Source organism: Macaca nemestrina, chromosome 9 (genome assembly GCF_043159975.1).
Source record: "Macaca nemestrina isolate mMacNem1 chromosome 9, mMacNem.hap1, whole genome shotgun sequence".
Classification (NCBI taxonomy): domain Eukaryota; kingdom Metazoa; phylum Chordata; class Mammalia; order Primates; family Cercopithecidae; genus Macaca; species Macaca nemestrina.
This window is the reverse complement of record NC_092133.1, coordinates 129781295-129795983: the sequence shown is the minus strand read 5'-3', so window position 1 is coordinate 129795983 and position 14689 is coordinate 129781295. Positions and strand designations below refer to the sequence as shown.

The window sequence follows — 14689 nt, the reverse complement described above, 5'->3', positions numbered from 1 at the left end:
CTGCAAGAAGGGGAGGGAGGGAGGGAGGGTGGAGCGTGATGGGCTCTTACTGTCTCCATTCGGTTGTGTCTTAGCATAATGGGAACTGAGTCCTTAGGCCCCTCCAGCAGGAAAGGCTCACAGCAGCAGCCCCTCTGGCCCTGGGAGTCAATCTGTATTCACACCTAAGGGCGGAGCTAAGTTGTGAATTTGACAAAGGACTTGCACAGTGTCTCTAGTTGCCCCGGTTACAGCTGTTGTTAGTGTCCACCAATGGATGAGGAGGTGCTTCCGGCAGATTGCTCTCTTAGCCACAATTCCCTCATTTATGGCAGCAAAGCAAGCCAGTGATTGCAAAAGACAGAAATAAAACAGAAAATCTTGGAATGAGCATCATCCTATAAAAAGCGTAGAGTGACATCAATAACAGTTAGACACCTTCTCCCCACCTTCGCACAACTGTAGCTTTTTGGTTGTTAAAGGAGCAGATGATCGTATTTCTAAAGAAAGAATGCCATGATTCAAGCCCTGGAGTGAATAAAGACTCATTTATGGGAGGTTATACCCAGAGGAAAATAGTAAACGGGCACGTGTTTTAGCCCTTTTAGACTTGTAAATGGTCCACATGTGGTGTGCTCCAAAAATGGTGAAATCATCCTGTAAAGCACTCACAGCACTGACTGCTGCTTGTGGCATCACGGGGAAAAGTAAAAAGGCCCAAGCACAGAGGGTTTTTTTTAACTTTTCCTCGAGGCAGAGTCTCGCTCTGTTGCCCAGGCTGGAGTGCAGTGGCGTGATCCTGGCTCACTGCAACCCCCGCCTCCCGGGTTCAAGGGATTCTCCCACCTCAGCCTCCTGAGTAGCTGGGATTACAGGCACGCGCCACCACGCCCAGCTAATTTTTATATTTTTAGTAGAGACGGAGTTTCACCATGTTGGTCAGGCTGGTTTTGAACTCCTGACCTCAAGTGATCCACCCACCTTGGCCCCCCAAAGTGCTGGGATTACAGGCACTAGCCACAGCGCCCAGCCGGGTTTTTAAATTAATATATGCCCTCCTGTACTAACTACATTTTAAGTTTTCTATGTTTTTGTGATGTTTTGACATCTCGGGTCTTACAAACTGGAGGAGAGATGTCCTTTCCTGGGGTTAGCTAATTCCTAGAGATCCCAGGCAACTTGCTCATAAGCACAGTTTTGATATGCAAACCAACCAATTCAGAGTTCATACTCCTACCCGCCTCCTTTATCAGGGTGCTGCCATCTGAGACACAACCCTTCTGCCCTAAATCGCCCCAGGGCCAGCGACCAGACAACTAGAACCCCCCATATAACCCAGAGCCCACTGAACATATTCAAACTCGTTTGAACCAACCCTAAGCCTGCTCAACCCCTTACTCTGCCTCGACTGCTCCTTCTCCTGAAAACCACCATAAAGCTGCCTCTCCATGCTTCTTCCTCGCTTCTTCTGCCTCCTGGCTGACACTGGTGCTTCCCTGCATGGCTCTGTGTGGGGTGGCTTGCCCCCTACTCTTGGGAACTATGAGTAACAAACTGTCTTTTTGATGGTAATGATCCTCTGATCTGTTGACCTCGCCACACCTGAATAAAAACAAACTCCTCGGTACGCTCTGAATCACTTCCTTAATGAAAACCACAATACATTCTTCTAATTCTTACAAAGGGAATCCCGCCTCCATCTGTTTATAAATCAAGAAGGGTTCATCACATGCTCTGAAAACTTTCATACAAAGTAGGTTGCTCGTGCCATTGTAGAAGCACGGTTAAGAGTAGAGATGTTTGGAGATGAAGACACGTGATTGACTCCTGACTCCTGTTTACTTCACTGTGTGGCCTTGTGCAGGTTATTCCCTTTAAGTCTCAGCTTTGTCATCTGAAAATGCCACAGCGGACGTGCGCCTCACTTGGTGGCGGGGTTTCCATGAGACGATGGATGTAAAGAACCCAGCAGGCCATTGGCTTTCAGTTAGTACGGCACAAATAGTAGCTTTTCAGCAGTTCTTTTCTCCCCAGTCCACAGCCTTGGTACAGTCACTCCACAGCCCCTGGATGAGGCTCTGACACTTTGCAGGGAGGACGCATTCTCATCAGAAAGAGACGGAACAGGTCTCAGAAGCTCGCTTTCAGAGGGCTTGCCTTTCAACTCAAAGCCCGTGGGGATGCTGGGGACACAGCCTGCCTGCCACGTGAGACACCACCATGTGCCAAAGAGCTCAGCCTGTGGAACACACAGCAAAACTGCAACTATCTCCCCATCTATTCATTTGCGCTCACTGTCCTGTGAAAATCTCCTCTCTGTGAAATTGGTGGAGTCACGATTTTGGGGCTGGACCATCTGCCTGGTCCCAAATGTAATTCATGAACTTGGAGGGATCTACATTAACTGTTCATTTCAGCAGGAAGAATGATGAATTCATTTCATAGCTTTGAGAATCTGCACCTTTTTTCTGGACTGTGGCAGGCATATATGGTTCTGGCATTCTGATTAGCAAAGCGGCCAAATTTTCCCTTTTTTTTGCAAAATCCTCTGTCTTCCACTTTAATATGAGTGCCAGTACATATTTTATGCCGAGGTCTTTTCAGAGCACGGTATCCTATTTAAAGGCATAGACTTCCACCCTAGATACATATTTCTTTAGTAAATGTACACACGTAACACACATATACAATAAAGGAAAGTAGTATACTTTTCTAGTTATCTCCAAAGAAGTAAAACTAATTAGATAGAATGAAGAATGGGCTATGCTGATGAATTTAATTATCTGTTTAACTAAAGGCTAAACAGAAAGCTTATTGAGGTTTCTACCCTGGTAATAAAAAAAATCTTTCAAATGTACAAGACCACTTGTATGCCTTTCATAGACTGAACATGTAATTAATTTTGAGAATTCAGCTCTGAGCCTCAAGTTCACTAGTGTTGACATCAAGTTTGTTGATATAAAGGATTTGATTTGATTGGATTTTCATGTGTTCTAAAGAAATGTTAGAAAAAAATTATGTAAAAAAAATCTTCATAGCTTTTTTTTTTTTTAATCATTTGCATCTTATGCCTGGTAAGTGGAAAACAGGATTATTTCCCACTAACAGAATTTGGGATAATCAAGTTTAATTAAAAAGTATTTATCCTAAACTCTTCACATCTCCAGCACAGAAGATAATGGCTCTTTCCAACAATGGCTATATTACCATTTTTGGGCAAAGTTTACTGCCCTCCTTAACCAGGGTATGGTTTAACATCCCAAAGAAAGCCTATCTTGAAAACCTTTTATGCATCAATCTCTTATGAGAGCTTATTTATATAATGTATGGGTTTTTTTCTTTAAGAATTATGAGTGATCACCATAACATAAAGAGCAGACTCATTCTTGGTCTTCTTTCTGATTCCGGGAGATCCAGAGCTCTGGCTCTACCACTAACAGCAGGGAGTTGGAGAAACAATTTTGCTGCTCTGGAGCTCAGCTTCCTGATTTTGGAGGCGGGGATGTCTTGGAGGTTCTCCCCACATCTGGAATTCTGCGATTATATGGTGCCTTAGGCTAGTGGTAGGGGGTGTGTATTGATAACCAAACATCCTGGTTTACCCAGCATTGAGAGAGGGTTCCTGGGACTTGGGAATTGGAGTGTGAACACTGGAAACCGCCAGGGTAAATTGGAACCAGTTGGCTACCCTGGTTGCAGGGGGTGGGCATGTGGTTTAGTGTGTGTGGGCACAGTCTCTGATTTATAGAATTATAAATTATAGATCAATTATATAATATATAAATTATATTTATATATTTACAGGATTATAAATTATATATGAATTATATAATAGATAAATATTTACAAAATTATAAATTATTAATATAGAATATATACATTTTATTATATATTTATAGAATTATAAACTATACATTAATTTTATAAATATATAAACCTTATATATTCACAGAATTATAAATTTATATTTATGTATTTATGGAATTATAAATATAAAAATATATTTATAAATATATTTATAGAATTATAAAATATATATTAATTATATTTAATTCCAAGCATTGGGGTGAGAAGGAAGATCCACAGGCAAAGTACTTTGTATATTTTCTGGCACAGAAGCACTAAGTAAACATTACCTATGATGATGATTATTGTTTTTCTCAAGTGTTTCCATACTTGTCGTCTCAGAGCCACAGCACCTGTGTGTGTGGCTGAGGTGCTCAGACTGACAGGTGAAATGACTTCATTAGTGCCCTGGCTCCTGGTGGGATGACAGTGGAAACCCAGCCTTCTGAGTTGAAGAACTGGAACAAACATTAGCCCTGACACATTGATCTCAGTTTACCTTTGTGAGAAACAGGAATGAAATGTGAACATCTATTTCAGGTGACGTCATAAGGCCCGACTCGGAAGATGGCTATGATTTCAACAGCCTGTCGGCAGCACGGATTTCAGAGTAACTTACAATCAATAATTAATCTAAACAACAGTGCCGTGTGCACCCCATTATTAAAACAGAAGGGGAAACAAAAGGAGGATTGCTTTTGAAGGCTCCTGTTGCAGGGGCTTCTGCTGGATACTAAAAAGCAAATGATAGTTGGGGATTGTTTGTCATTCACAGGAGGAATCGGATTTCTTTATGTTTATAAAATCACCTTGGTATCTGGAAGGAGAGCAGAAGCTATCAGAGCCTACTTTACTTAGCAGTCTAGGATGCTAATTTATTTGCCTTTTTCTTATGTTAATATCCTTATCTGTAAAAAGGGGGAAGAAAATAAGGCTGTTTTGAGGAGATGTGGCTGAGACAATGGAAAAAGAGAATTATACTCCTGAAATCCCAGCACTCTGGGAGGCTGAGGTAAGAGCAACGCTTGATTCCAGGGATTTGAGACCAGTCTGGGCAACATGATGAAACCCTGTCTCTATAAAAAAAAAAAAAATGACATTTAACTGGGTGTGGTGGTATGTATCTGTGGTCCCAGCTACTCAGGAGGCTGAGTTGGGAGGACTGCCTGAGCGTGGTGGCTGAGGCTGCAGTGAGCCATGATTGTGCCACTACTCCAGCCTGGGTGACAGAACAAGACTCTTTCTAAAAAAAAAAACAACAACAAAGGAAAGATGAATCAGGCCAAGCATGGTGGCTCAAGCCTGTAATCCCTAATCCTAGAACTTTGGTAGGCTGAGGCTGGTGGATCACCTGAGGTCAAGGGTTCAAGACAAGCCTGGCCTACATGGCAAAACCCCATCTCTACCAAAAAATGCAAAAACTAGCTGGACGTAGTGGCACATGCCTGTGGTCCCAGGTACTTGGGAGGCTGATGCAGGAGAATTGCTTGAACCCGAGAGGTGGAGGTTGCAGTGAGCCGAGATCGCACCACTGCACTCCAGTCTGTGTGAGAGTCCGTCTCAATCTCTCCATATAGATATATCTATATATCTCCATATATATACATATATACTATATATGTGTATATACATGTATATATATGTGTGTGTGTATACACACACACACACACACACACAAACACAATAGTCCTGATTGCCCATGTTCCTGGGGGCAGCGGCAGGAGCTGCTCAGAAGATTCCCGAGAGGGCTGGGCAAGCTTGGAGTGGGATGGAACAGCTCCTTGTAGTGCTCAAAAAATGATGGTCCCCTAGGAGGAGCCAAAGTCTGTATTGAGGTTTATGATGGTTTCCACTATGTGTGGACTCATGCCGGGTTCATCCTTAGCTAAGTCTTCTGTGCCATTCCCCTGAAGATGGTTGTACAGGCAAGGGTGGATACGTTTTCTCTCCCATGCTCATTCCACTGTCAGACTATATTGTCCCTCTCCATGCTCCTTCTGTCACCAACAGGTTTCCCATTCCCCCAGCCTTATGTCACCTGCCCAATCACCCAACTGAGGAGCGAGCCTGTGAGTGGATAGTCCCTGGAACGCTGCCACCAAAACAGCGTGTTTGAAAACGTACTGATAAGATAGAACCAGGCTGGGCCTGTTCCCAGCATGCTGGGTAAGAGGTTGCGGAGAATGAGCATGACACTGGGCACACCTGGAAATTGCTCCTGGAAATGTACAATGTGGACTGGTGTAGGTGGGCGCCTTGTAGGTACACACTCACTTAGTCCTCACATCAACGGTACACATAGGTACTGGGCTCTCCTGGTGTCACAGACCCCTCTGCAGTGGCCACAGCTCAATGACCTCTGTCTGCCTGCCTATCCTCCAGCTTCTGTGTGCTTTGCTGCTAACAGCTCCCACCTGCTTCCCGCTTCAGAGGATGGCCTTTGGGCTCCTGATGCTGTTTGGGTCAAAGGAACAGAGCCAGGGGTACACTGGATTTAAGTCCACGCTGCCACCCTTGCCGTGACTCAACTGGTGAGAAGGTCTGAAAGCTGAGCTCTCTTTCCCGAAGAGGCAGCAAACTCTGAGATGCAATTTGCACTCCAGACTCCCATGGGGTGGGAACAGGGAGCAGCTGGGACTTCACCTGAGCTTGCACCGCTACGCGGTTGCTTCTTCCATCTATCTTGCTTGTCTTACACCTCTACTGGTTTTCCTGGGAGCAATTCCTTGCCGGACATGGTGGCACACGCCTGTAGTCCCAGCTACTCGGGAGGCTGAGGCAGGAGAATGGCGTGAACCCGGGAGGTGGAGCTTGCAGTGAGCCGAGATCGCTCCGCTGCACTCCAGCCTGGGCTACAGAGCGAGACTCTGTCTCAAAACAAAACAAAACAAAACAAAAACAAAAACAAAAAGAGTAAAATAATAATCACTTCCACTCAAATCCTGGGTTCACACCCAGTTTTCCCCAGGAGGGATTAGAGGTCCATAAAGAGGCAGTCACGGTCCAGGCTCACACAGCTAAGACATGGAGGAGCAAGGGCGGGGAGCAGAGGTGTGGATGGAGGCTGGGTGCTTGTCAGTTCTCCAGCTGCCTATAATAATGAGCCCGATGGTAGCTTACCCAGAAGGGGCGAAGATAAGCGCAGGGGTGGGATGGGGGCTGCTGGGCAGAGCCTGGAAGATGAGTTCTCATTGATGAGGAAGCCCGTGGAGTTGGTCCAGTGATGATAAAATCAGCTGGGAAAGTCGATGGACTTTCCCAGCTGATGTTACCAAAGCTTCCTTCTGACTGTACCTGTTTTCCCACAGGCCCCTGGCACTGGTTCTCTCCAGAGGCTGAGTTTCCGTGGGGAGAGAGGAGTGTCCAGCGTGACCACTGTTGGCTGACTTCCCATCCATTATTCCTTGTTTCCCCCGCTGGGGCCCAGCCCACCAGCCCCACAGTGCATGATGCCACTTATCATCACGGTTCCCAGAGAGGACGGGCTGGCCCAAGTCTGCATTGTCACCTGCTCTGGGGAAAACAAAGCCCCTCCCCCCAACTCCCCGCCCTCCCCGCAGCACGCTGGGCACAGGGCCAGCCTGTTCTATGTTTTCAGTACATTTTCAAACACGCTGGTTTTGGTGGCAGCTTTCACAGTGATTATCTCATTAGGGGCTTGGCCCTGAAACACCTTATTTATTGTGGATTGAAAAAAGTTCACCTTTTCAACCATTAAAACAAAACAAAACAAAAAAATCAGAAGAAATAAAAGAACCAGGCTATAGTTCTCCTGGAAAATTTTTGCTTGTGGGAAAATACCTCCCTGGCCCATAGAGAGATACCGTCACCAACAGTGTGGAGTTATCAGATGGGACTGGTCCGGCTTCGTGGGGGCCGGTATCAATGTCCAGGTAGTTTCCAGACCTTGTTTTGTTTCCTCTGTCCTCTTTATAAATCCATGGATTGAACCTCATGGGCCCACAAGTTCCTGATTGCTTCGTATATATTGTACAGATTTTTTCAGGAAAATAAAATAGATCTTGCTCTATTCTGACAGAGCAGGGCCAATATTCTCTAGGAGAGGGGAGAACTCTAGAATGGATGGCAGCGCTGTGAGTGCGTAACCCAAACAGCACGCTGAAATAGTAAAACTCTGCCACACAGGCAGATGGCTGCCGGGAGAATATTTATAGCAGGGATCTAGAAATAACTGTAAGGGAAAAGCCTTCTGAGGAGGAATGGAACAAGAGTCTTCAGGGTGGCACTTGGAGACACTCTTGCTCTTGCCTGAGGTCCTGGAGGGCTGCAGGCTGACCGCTGCGTGGGAGAGAATATACGTGGTATTCTCAGGGTACACAGAAGTCGTAATACTTCGTGTAGATCTGTGCCACACAGATATGAGAGCTAGGACTTGGAAACAGGAAAAGAAGTGGGAGGATGATTAGGAGCATAATTGGTAAATGTTGTACACTCAAGGCAGAACCCGTGCAAGGACCGGGCCCTGCAGAGCTCCAGGACAAGAGCTTGGGGACACGACAATCAGCCAGCCCATAGGCATCATGGAAACAGCACTTTGCAGGCATCTGAGTGCAGCACAGGAAGGAAATGCAGACACAGGTCCAGGAGCACGGGGTTGGGTTAGAATCAGGCAGCATCCCTCCAGCCGCTCCGTGCTAAAGCTTTCATCAATTGCCCAGAGAGTGGGGGTTCAGTTAACGTTGGAACCGTACTGCAATGAGGCCTGGGTACTACTTGTAATTTTCTGTTTATTTCTAACTTTATGAACCGCATCAAGTATTCTTCATAGCATGGATTCAGTACTTTGCAACAAATCTCTTTGCCATGGGTAGAAATTCATGAGTTTCAGGTTTCATTAAAGAGGAGTACCCAAATGAAGTACCCAGACTTAACATTTGAAAATTTAGTTTTATTTATGTTTATTTTTATTTTTTAAGAGACAGGGTTTCACTATGCTCAGGCTGGACTCAAACTCCTGGGCACAAGTGATCTCCTGCCTCAGCCTCCTGAGGAGCTGGGACTATAGGCACACACTGCCACGCCCAGCTCAAACTAACATTTTACTACCTTGTGAAATATTGCCTAGTCACTCTCCCAGGTCCCTGACAATATAGACCAGCACAACATCAGAATGACACCAAACCTGTTATAACTGCAAGGTATGCACAGGATTTCAAGAAAAGAGATAGAAGAATGTTTAGATTCCTAAAAATCTTCTTAAAAGAGAACTCCTAGCTTTCCACAAAATTCACTTAATTTCTTAAGTGATTTTTATCTTTTAAAAGCACATTAAAAAGCAATCAGATGTTGTGTGTGTGTGCATCTGTATAGCAGTAAAGGTAATCTCCCACATGGCATTAAAAAAAGGCAAACAAACCGAACACACCACTAGAACTCAATTTTGGAGAAAATTGCTGCATGAAAAAATTGCACTGCAGAAAGATTTTTTTAAAGAGTGTCTTTTCCTGAACTGACATTTTCGTTCTTCGTTTTTTTGTTTTGTTTTGTTACTGTTTTGAGATGGAGTTTCACTCTGTCACCAGGCTGAACTGCAGTGGCGTGATCTCAGCTCACTGCAACCTCCACCTCCCAGGTTCAAGCGATCCTTCTCTGCCTCAGCCTCCTGAGTACCTGGGGTTACAGGCACGGGCCACCATGCCCAGCTAAGTTTTTGTATTTTTAATAGAGACAGGGTTTCACCATGTTGGCCAGGATGGTCTCGATCTCTTGACCTCGGGATCCACCTGCCTTGGCCTTCCAAAGTGCTGGGATTACAGGTGTGAGCCACTGTGCCTGGCCCATTCTTAGTTTTTTTACTTGGGTGTTTTTCCCTGTCTGCCTCATTTCAATAGGGAAACCAAGAAAAGCTTGGCATTTATTTGCTTTTCAGTTAGTATATCATGTGATTTATTAAATGTATCTTTAAGTCTCCAGCTGGAATCACCAATGTTCTTAACAACTTAGGTTACACAGTTTCAAGATACTGAACATATTATTACAAACACAGCCATTCTGGAAAATACAACTGTCCACTACATACAGAAACTTGGCCTCAGATGACTGTCTTCTTAGCAAGGGACAATTTCTATCCCCCTGAACGCCACCTCGCAGCTCTTGATGACATGACTGAAGCTAAGGCAAGGTCATTTTCTACTCCTGACTTGAATCTTTCTTATAGCAAGTTAACCAGGTGGGGCTTGAGTGGTCCCAAGCTTCACACTCTGAGCCAGGCAGGTTTCTCAGGTCTGCTCCTGGATTGTACTGGCTACTGGGGGCACCTGACTGTGTAGAACCCAGTAAACAGTGACCGGGTAAATACTCAGCACTCGGGTTCCATGCTCTGGTTGAATAAAGACAGCATCAACCTGCCTGTGGACAGTGATTGAAAGCATTTCACTCCAAATTGAGCTGCACACTGGTGGCTTCAGGCCCAGCCAGGCATAGCCAGGACAGTTGGTTGCAACAGGACTGGGCCGACTGGGAACCGAGTGAGGCGGGGCTGGGAATAGACTCTGTTGCTGGCCTTAGGAGAACACGCAAGGGCAAAATGAGAATCTGGAGGTAGCTGTAAGCTCTCTGATGGCAGGGACTGTGTCTTGCTTCCACTGTGTCTCCAGTGCCCAGGTCAGAGTCTAGCACATAGTAACCTTCATCAATGTTCGTTTAGTATAGACATCAGAGAAAGCTGGGGTTTGCAGGGGTGATCCTCATCGAAGGGACGCATCGTGGTGTCCCATTTAGTGGAGGACACTGTTGGGGACCTGGAGGTGATAACATTCAGCAATTCACAGGCATGTGACTAGCACTCAAGGTGGGAGTCTGTCATCACATGGGAGGGTCCCAGGACCAGGCTGGGATACAAAGGTGGGACTTTAGGCCTTGGAGACTCTGGCCACAGCAAGGTAGGACTACATGAGGTCAACTGTTCACCAGAATGGAACTCAGGCCTAGGAGATAGCAGAGACCTAGGTATAGAGAAAGAGCCAGGAATGCGGAGAAGTCCAGTTGTGAGGACTGAAGTATAAAGTCAATATGTTCGGCCCAGTGATGCTGCTGTGCCCAAGAGCGTTTGGCTGGAACTAGAGCTCCCTGCATCACTTCTGTTAAGGATCCAAGACCAAGGCCAGCGTAGGGGGCATGGACGAGCATCACATGGGAGGGGGGAGGTACAGAGGCCGTGGGATGACTGTGCCTGCCTTCCTGATCCCAGCAAGGTTGGTCTTTGCAGGCTGCCTGTATGGCTCAGCAGTTTCTGGAAACTGCCGTTTGAGTTTATTTACGATTGTTTTCTTCCCCTCTGAACAAAGCGCATTTAGGTTAAAAACCAGGCAGCACATAAATAAACTAATTGGAAGTGAGTGCACTAAGATTTTAGTGTCTTTTAATAAATTCAAAATTTTAGAGTCTTCGCAAAGCAGAAGTAATATAAGATCCTAAGCTTTACCTGCTAGGAAAATGTTAACACTGAGTTTAAAAGGAAGAAAAGGTATTCTTCCTGATTGAGAAAGGGAGATGGTTGTTATATGGAGAAATTAACCGAAGGATAATGACACTTAAATCCTTGACAAAATCATGAGGTTCACTTGTCATCTAAAGAAAACACACACTCATAATGCTCACACCCACTCAAACATAATAAAAGCTTCGACGGGATGAGTGGGACCTGCTTGTACGCACTATTTTCTGCAAAGAAACTATGTTTATAGGCAATAAACAAATGTCTTTGATTTCAACCATATTATGAATAAAATAATCAGCAGAGTGCTAAGAGGAGGTTCTATAATAAATCTTGGCATTTTGTCATTTAATAGAGACTAGATATCCTGCTTAAAGCTGCAGTTTGTCTCTTATTAGTTACAAATGTCACAGCCCATGACTCTTAGAAGGATGCTTACGACCCACAATTAGATATCCTAGAATGTTTAATTCTGCTTGCCTTTGAATTTCTTTTCAAAAGCAGTCCTCTTTCCCTCACTGTTCACTGCCACCTAGTGAATTTAGCTGGGAAAGAAACCATAGCTGGAAAGAAAATGCTTTTTTAAAAGGCAACAGCTTTCACCAGTGACTTACCTTGTCAAATGATAATGCAGCAGGAGGATGGAGGCTTTTGCCAAACAGGCCGTGGCAAAGACAATGAAATTCGACCCATCAGAGCAGAACGCATTAACAAAGCCCCATGTCCAGGGGAAGCTTCTGGAAGGAGCAGCTCAGGTGAGCAACTCATGACAGCTCTGGGCTTCTGATCTGACAGTCTGGTTCAAAAGAATCAAAGTCTGTTCCCTTTGATTCCCCTTCGATTGAACCCAAATGCCAGGCAACATGGCGCATTGCCCATCCTGGGCAGATGTTAGGGGCTTGGTACAGAGAAAGGGTGCGTGCAATGATGACGCCTGTGCAGGAGCCCCAGTCTACATGGGAGGCATCAAAACCATGTTAACGAGACCCCCTGGGGGATGATCACAGAACTGAAGCAAGTGGTAATCAGAATGGAAATGTAATGATGTGCCGCTATCCTGCTATCCTGCTTCCCAACTCTGCTGTGGGCCGGTCTGCTCTCACTGTGAACACAAAGGCTGTAGTCTCCTTTCAAACGGAGAGCAGCTTCTACCCAGGGTCATCCGTGCTGTTCCTCCAACACCCAAACAGAAAACTGCAAGAGAGAGGTGGGCATGGTACTGATTCAGTGAGCCCTGCATGGCTCCATGCGGCCCTACTAGAAAAATCCTATCACTTCAGAAAGCACCTTGCCTCTCTCTATTGGGCATGAGGTTGGCAAGAGTGATCTTTGGTGACTCTGCTCTGTCCAGGTTCTTTGCAAGAGCTGGAGAAGTAGATTGCTCAGGTTAGAGGTGTAATTAATACCCCTGCAGTGCCCCAGAAAGATGCATTGAAGATTTGCAGTGGCTACTGCCATTGGCCCATGTGTGTGTGCGCATGCCAAGTGTGCATGTGTGGACATATGTGCATGTATGTATATCTATGCCTATGCATGAAGGTATATGCTTGTGTGTGCACATGTGTATGTATGTGGGTGTGTGTGAACCAAGAGTGTGTGGGGGAACCAAGAGATCCATACATCCATATGCATGGATGTATATCTGTGTGTATGTACACATGTGCATGTGTGTGTGTGAACATGAAGGAACTGAAGATTTTGAGTCTCTTATTGATGCAAACTGCCTCTGAAGGGTGAGTTTTAATGACTGTGACAGTTAAGGGGAAACCAAGACAAAGAAACCAACTATTTTAATAATTAAATGAGACCAAAATAAAACTCTAAGATTTATTTTTTTCACTCAGGAGACCACTGGCCATTCAGCTCATGACACTTCTCCCCGTCAGCATTCTCCAGAGTAAGTGCTTCTTTCCCCGGGAACTAGTTCAAGTTTTAAAGGATTCTGCATGGGACTGCCTGGATGCTTCCTGCTAGCCATCACTTTCATGCTCAGAATAGATTTGCCCCATTGCAAAAGTGGCGCTGTCACTTGGCACTGGGCCACTCACTGATTTGATGCCATTCGTATCGTAATTTACAGTTGTCGATTGAATTGGAAGCCTTGAACTATCTGTGGGGACATAAGCTATTAATAGAACAATGCATAAAGAGCCGAAGCACCTCGCCGGGACACTGCAGTTTGAATTATTTTACATACACACTTCTAAATGCACTCTCAACCTTAGCACTTTGCAGCAGCCTGTGGGCCAGTGTGGCTCCCTGCATCCATTTCTCCAAAATCATCGTTCCTCTCCAGCACGCTGGATTGGATCCCTGTTCAGTACCAAGCAATGAAACAAAGACCACATGTGCCAGTTTTAGCCCATATATGATGTGGTTTATAGATAAGCATAGCTAACAAGCTTTCCAAAACACGACCCACTTCTCCAGAGTTTAATCATGCTGGGGCCTCTTCCAGAGGGTGGGGGTCCCTCTCCAGGGCAAGTCCACACCAATAGAAATAGCCAGAGCACTCACTGTCCACGAATCAATAAAACCAGAAGATGAACAGGAAGACATAAGGAGCGCAAGTGGAAAACTGGAACGCTACAGTAATGCGCTGAATTTGGATCGTATGTGCCCAATTGTGAGAGGCTGCAAAAATAACCCTCACCATCCTGTTCTTGGGGAAAAAAAGGCACCGAGCCTTCTGCTGTGATCAGGTTGTTCCCCTCCAAAATTCATATGTTGAAATCTAATTCTCAACGCGTGGGTATTAAGAAGTGAGACTTTCGGGGATGATTAGATCATGAAAGTGGAATCTTCACGAATGGGATTAGTGTCCTTATAAAACAGGCTGGAGGGAACCTGTTTGCCCCTTCTGTCATGTGAGGACACATAGAAGGGACATCTGTGAGAAATGGGCCCTCGCCAGACACCAGATCTGCTGTTGCCTTGATCTTGAACTTCCCAGCCTCCAAAACTGTGAGCGATCAATTTCTGTTGCTTATAAACTACCCAGTCCAAGGTATTTTGTTACAGCAGCCTGAACTGACTAAGCCACCTGCTGACTTGACTTCTTTCCCTGGCAACAATTATGGAGAGAGACTTCTGATCTCAGAAGCCCACTAAATGTAGGGAGCTCAGATGTGAGTTCCTAACAGAAATCTAGGCAACTTTGGGGCAAATAATTACTTCTTAACCCAACTCTGCAAATAAATAAGTTTTTCAATATTAGATAATTCACGCAAACGTTACAAAACATAAATCACCTAAAGAGGGAAAGGTTGAAGCAGCTAATTTTGCAGGGGACTCACTTTGCTTGGCCAAGAAGATAATTGGGCAGACCTGAACTCTGCTCTGCAGGAGTTGATGACTCAGGAGAGACACCTGAGCACAAGCTGCAGCGGCAGTGAAATGGGAACATTA

At 45.2% G+C, this 14689-nt stretch overlaps 1 protein-coding gene and 1 long non-coding RNA gene across 4 annotated transcripts in view; both read right to left on the bottom strand.

The window, feature by feature from the left end:
- The window catches only part of LOC139356022 (uncharacterized), a 40409-nt gene extending 36522 nt beyond the window's left edge, over positions 1 to 3887 (bottom strand). The window contains exon 1 of the long non-coding RNA XR_011607386.1: positions 1378 to 3887. This is a non-coding gene — a long non-coding RNA (uncharacterized lncRNA). The remainder of the gene's footprint in view (positions 1 to 1377) is intronic.
- LOC105490635 (FERM domain containing 4A) overlaps positions 1 to 14689 on the bottom strand; it is a 699298-nt gene that overhangs the window by 442496 nt on the left and 242113 nt on the right. The gene's annotated exons all lie outside the window — the stretch shown is intronic.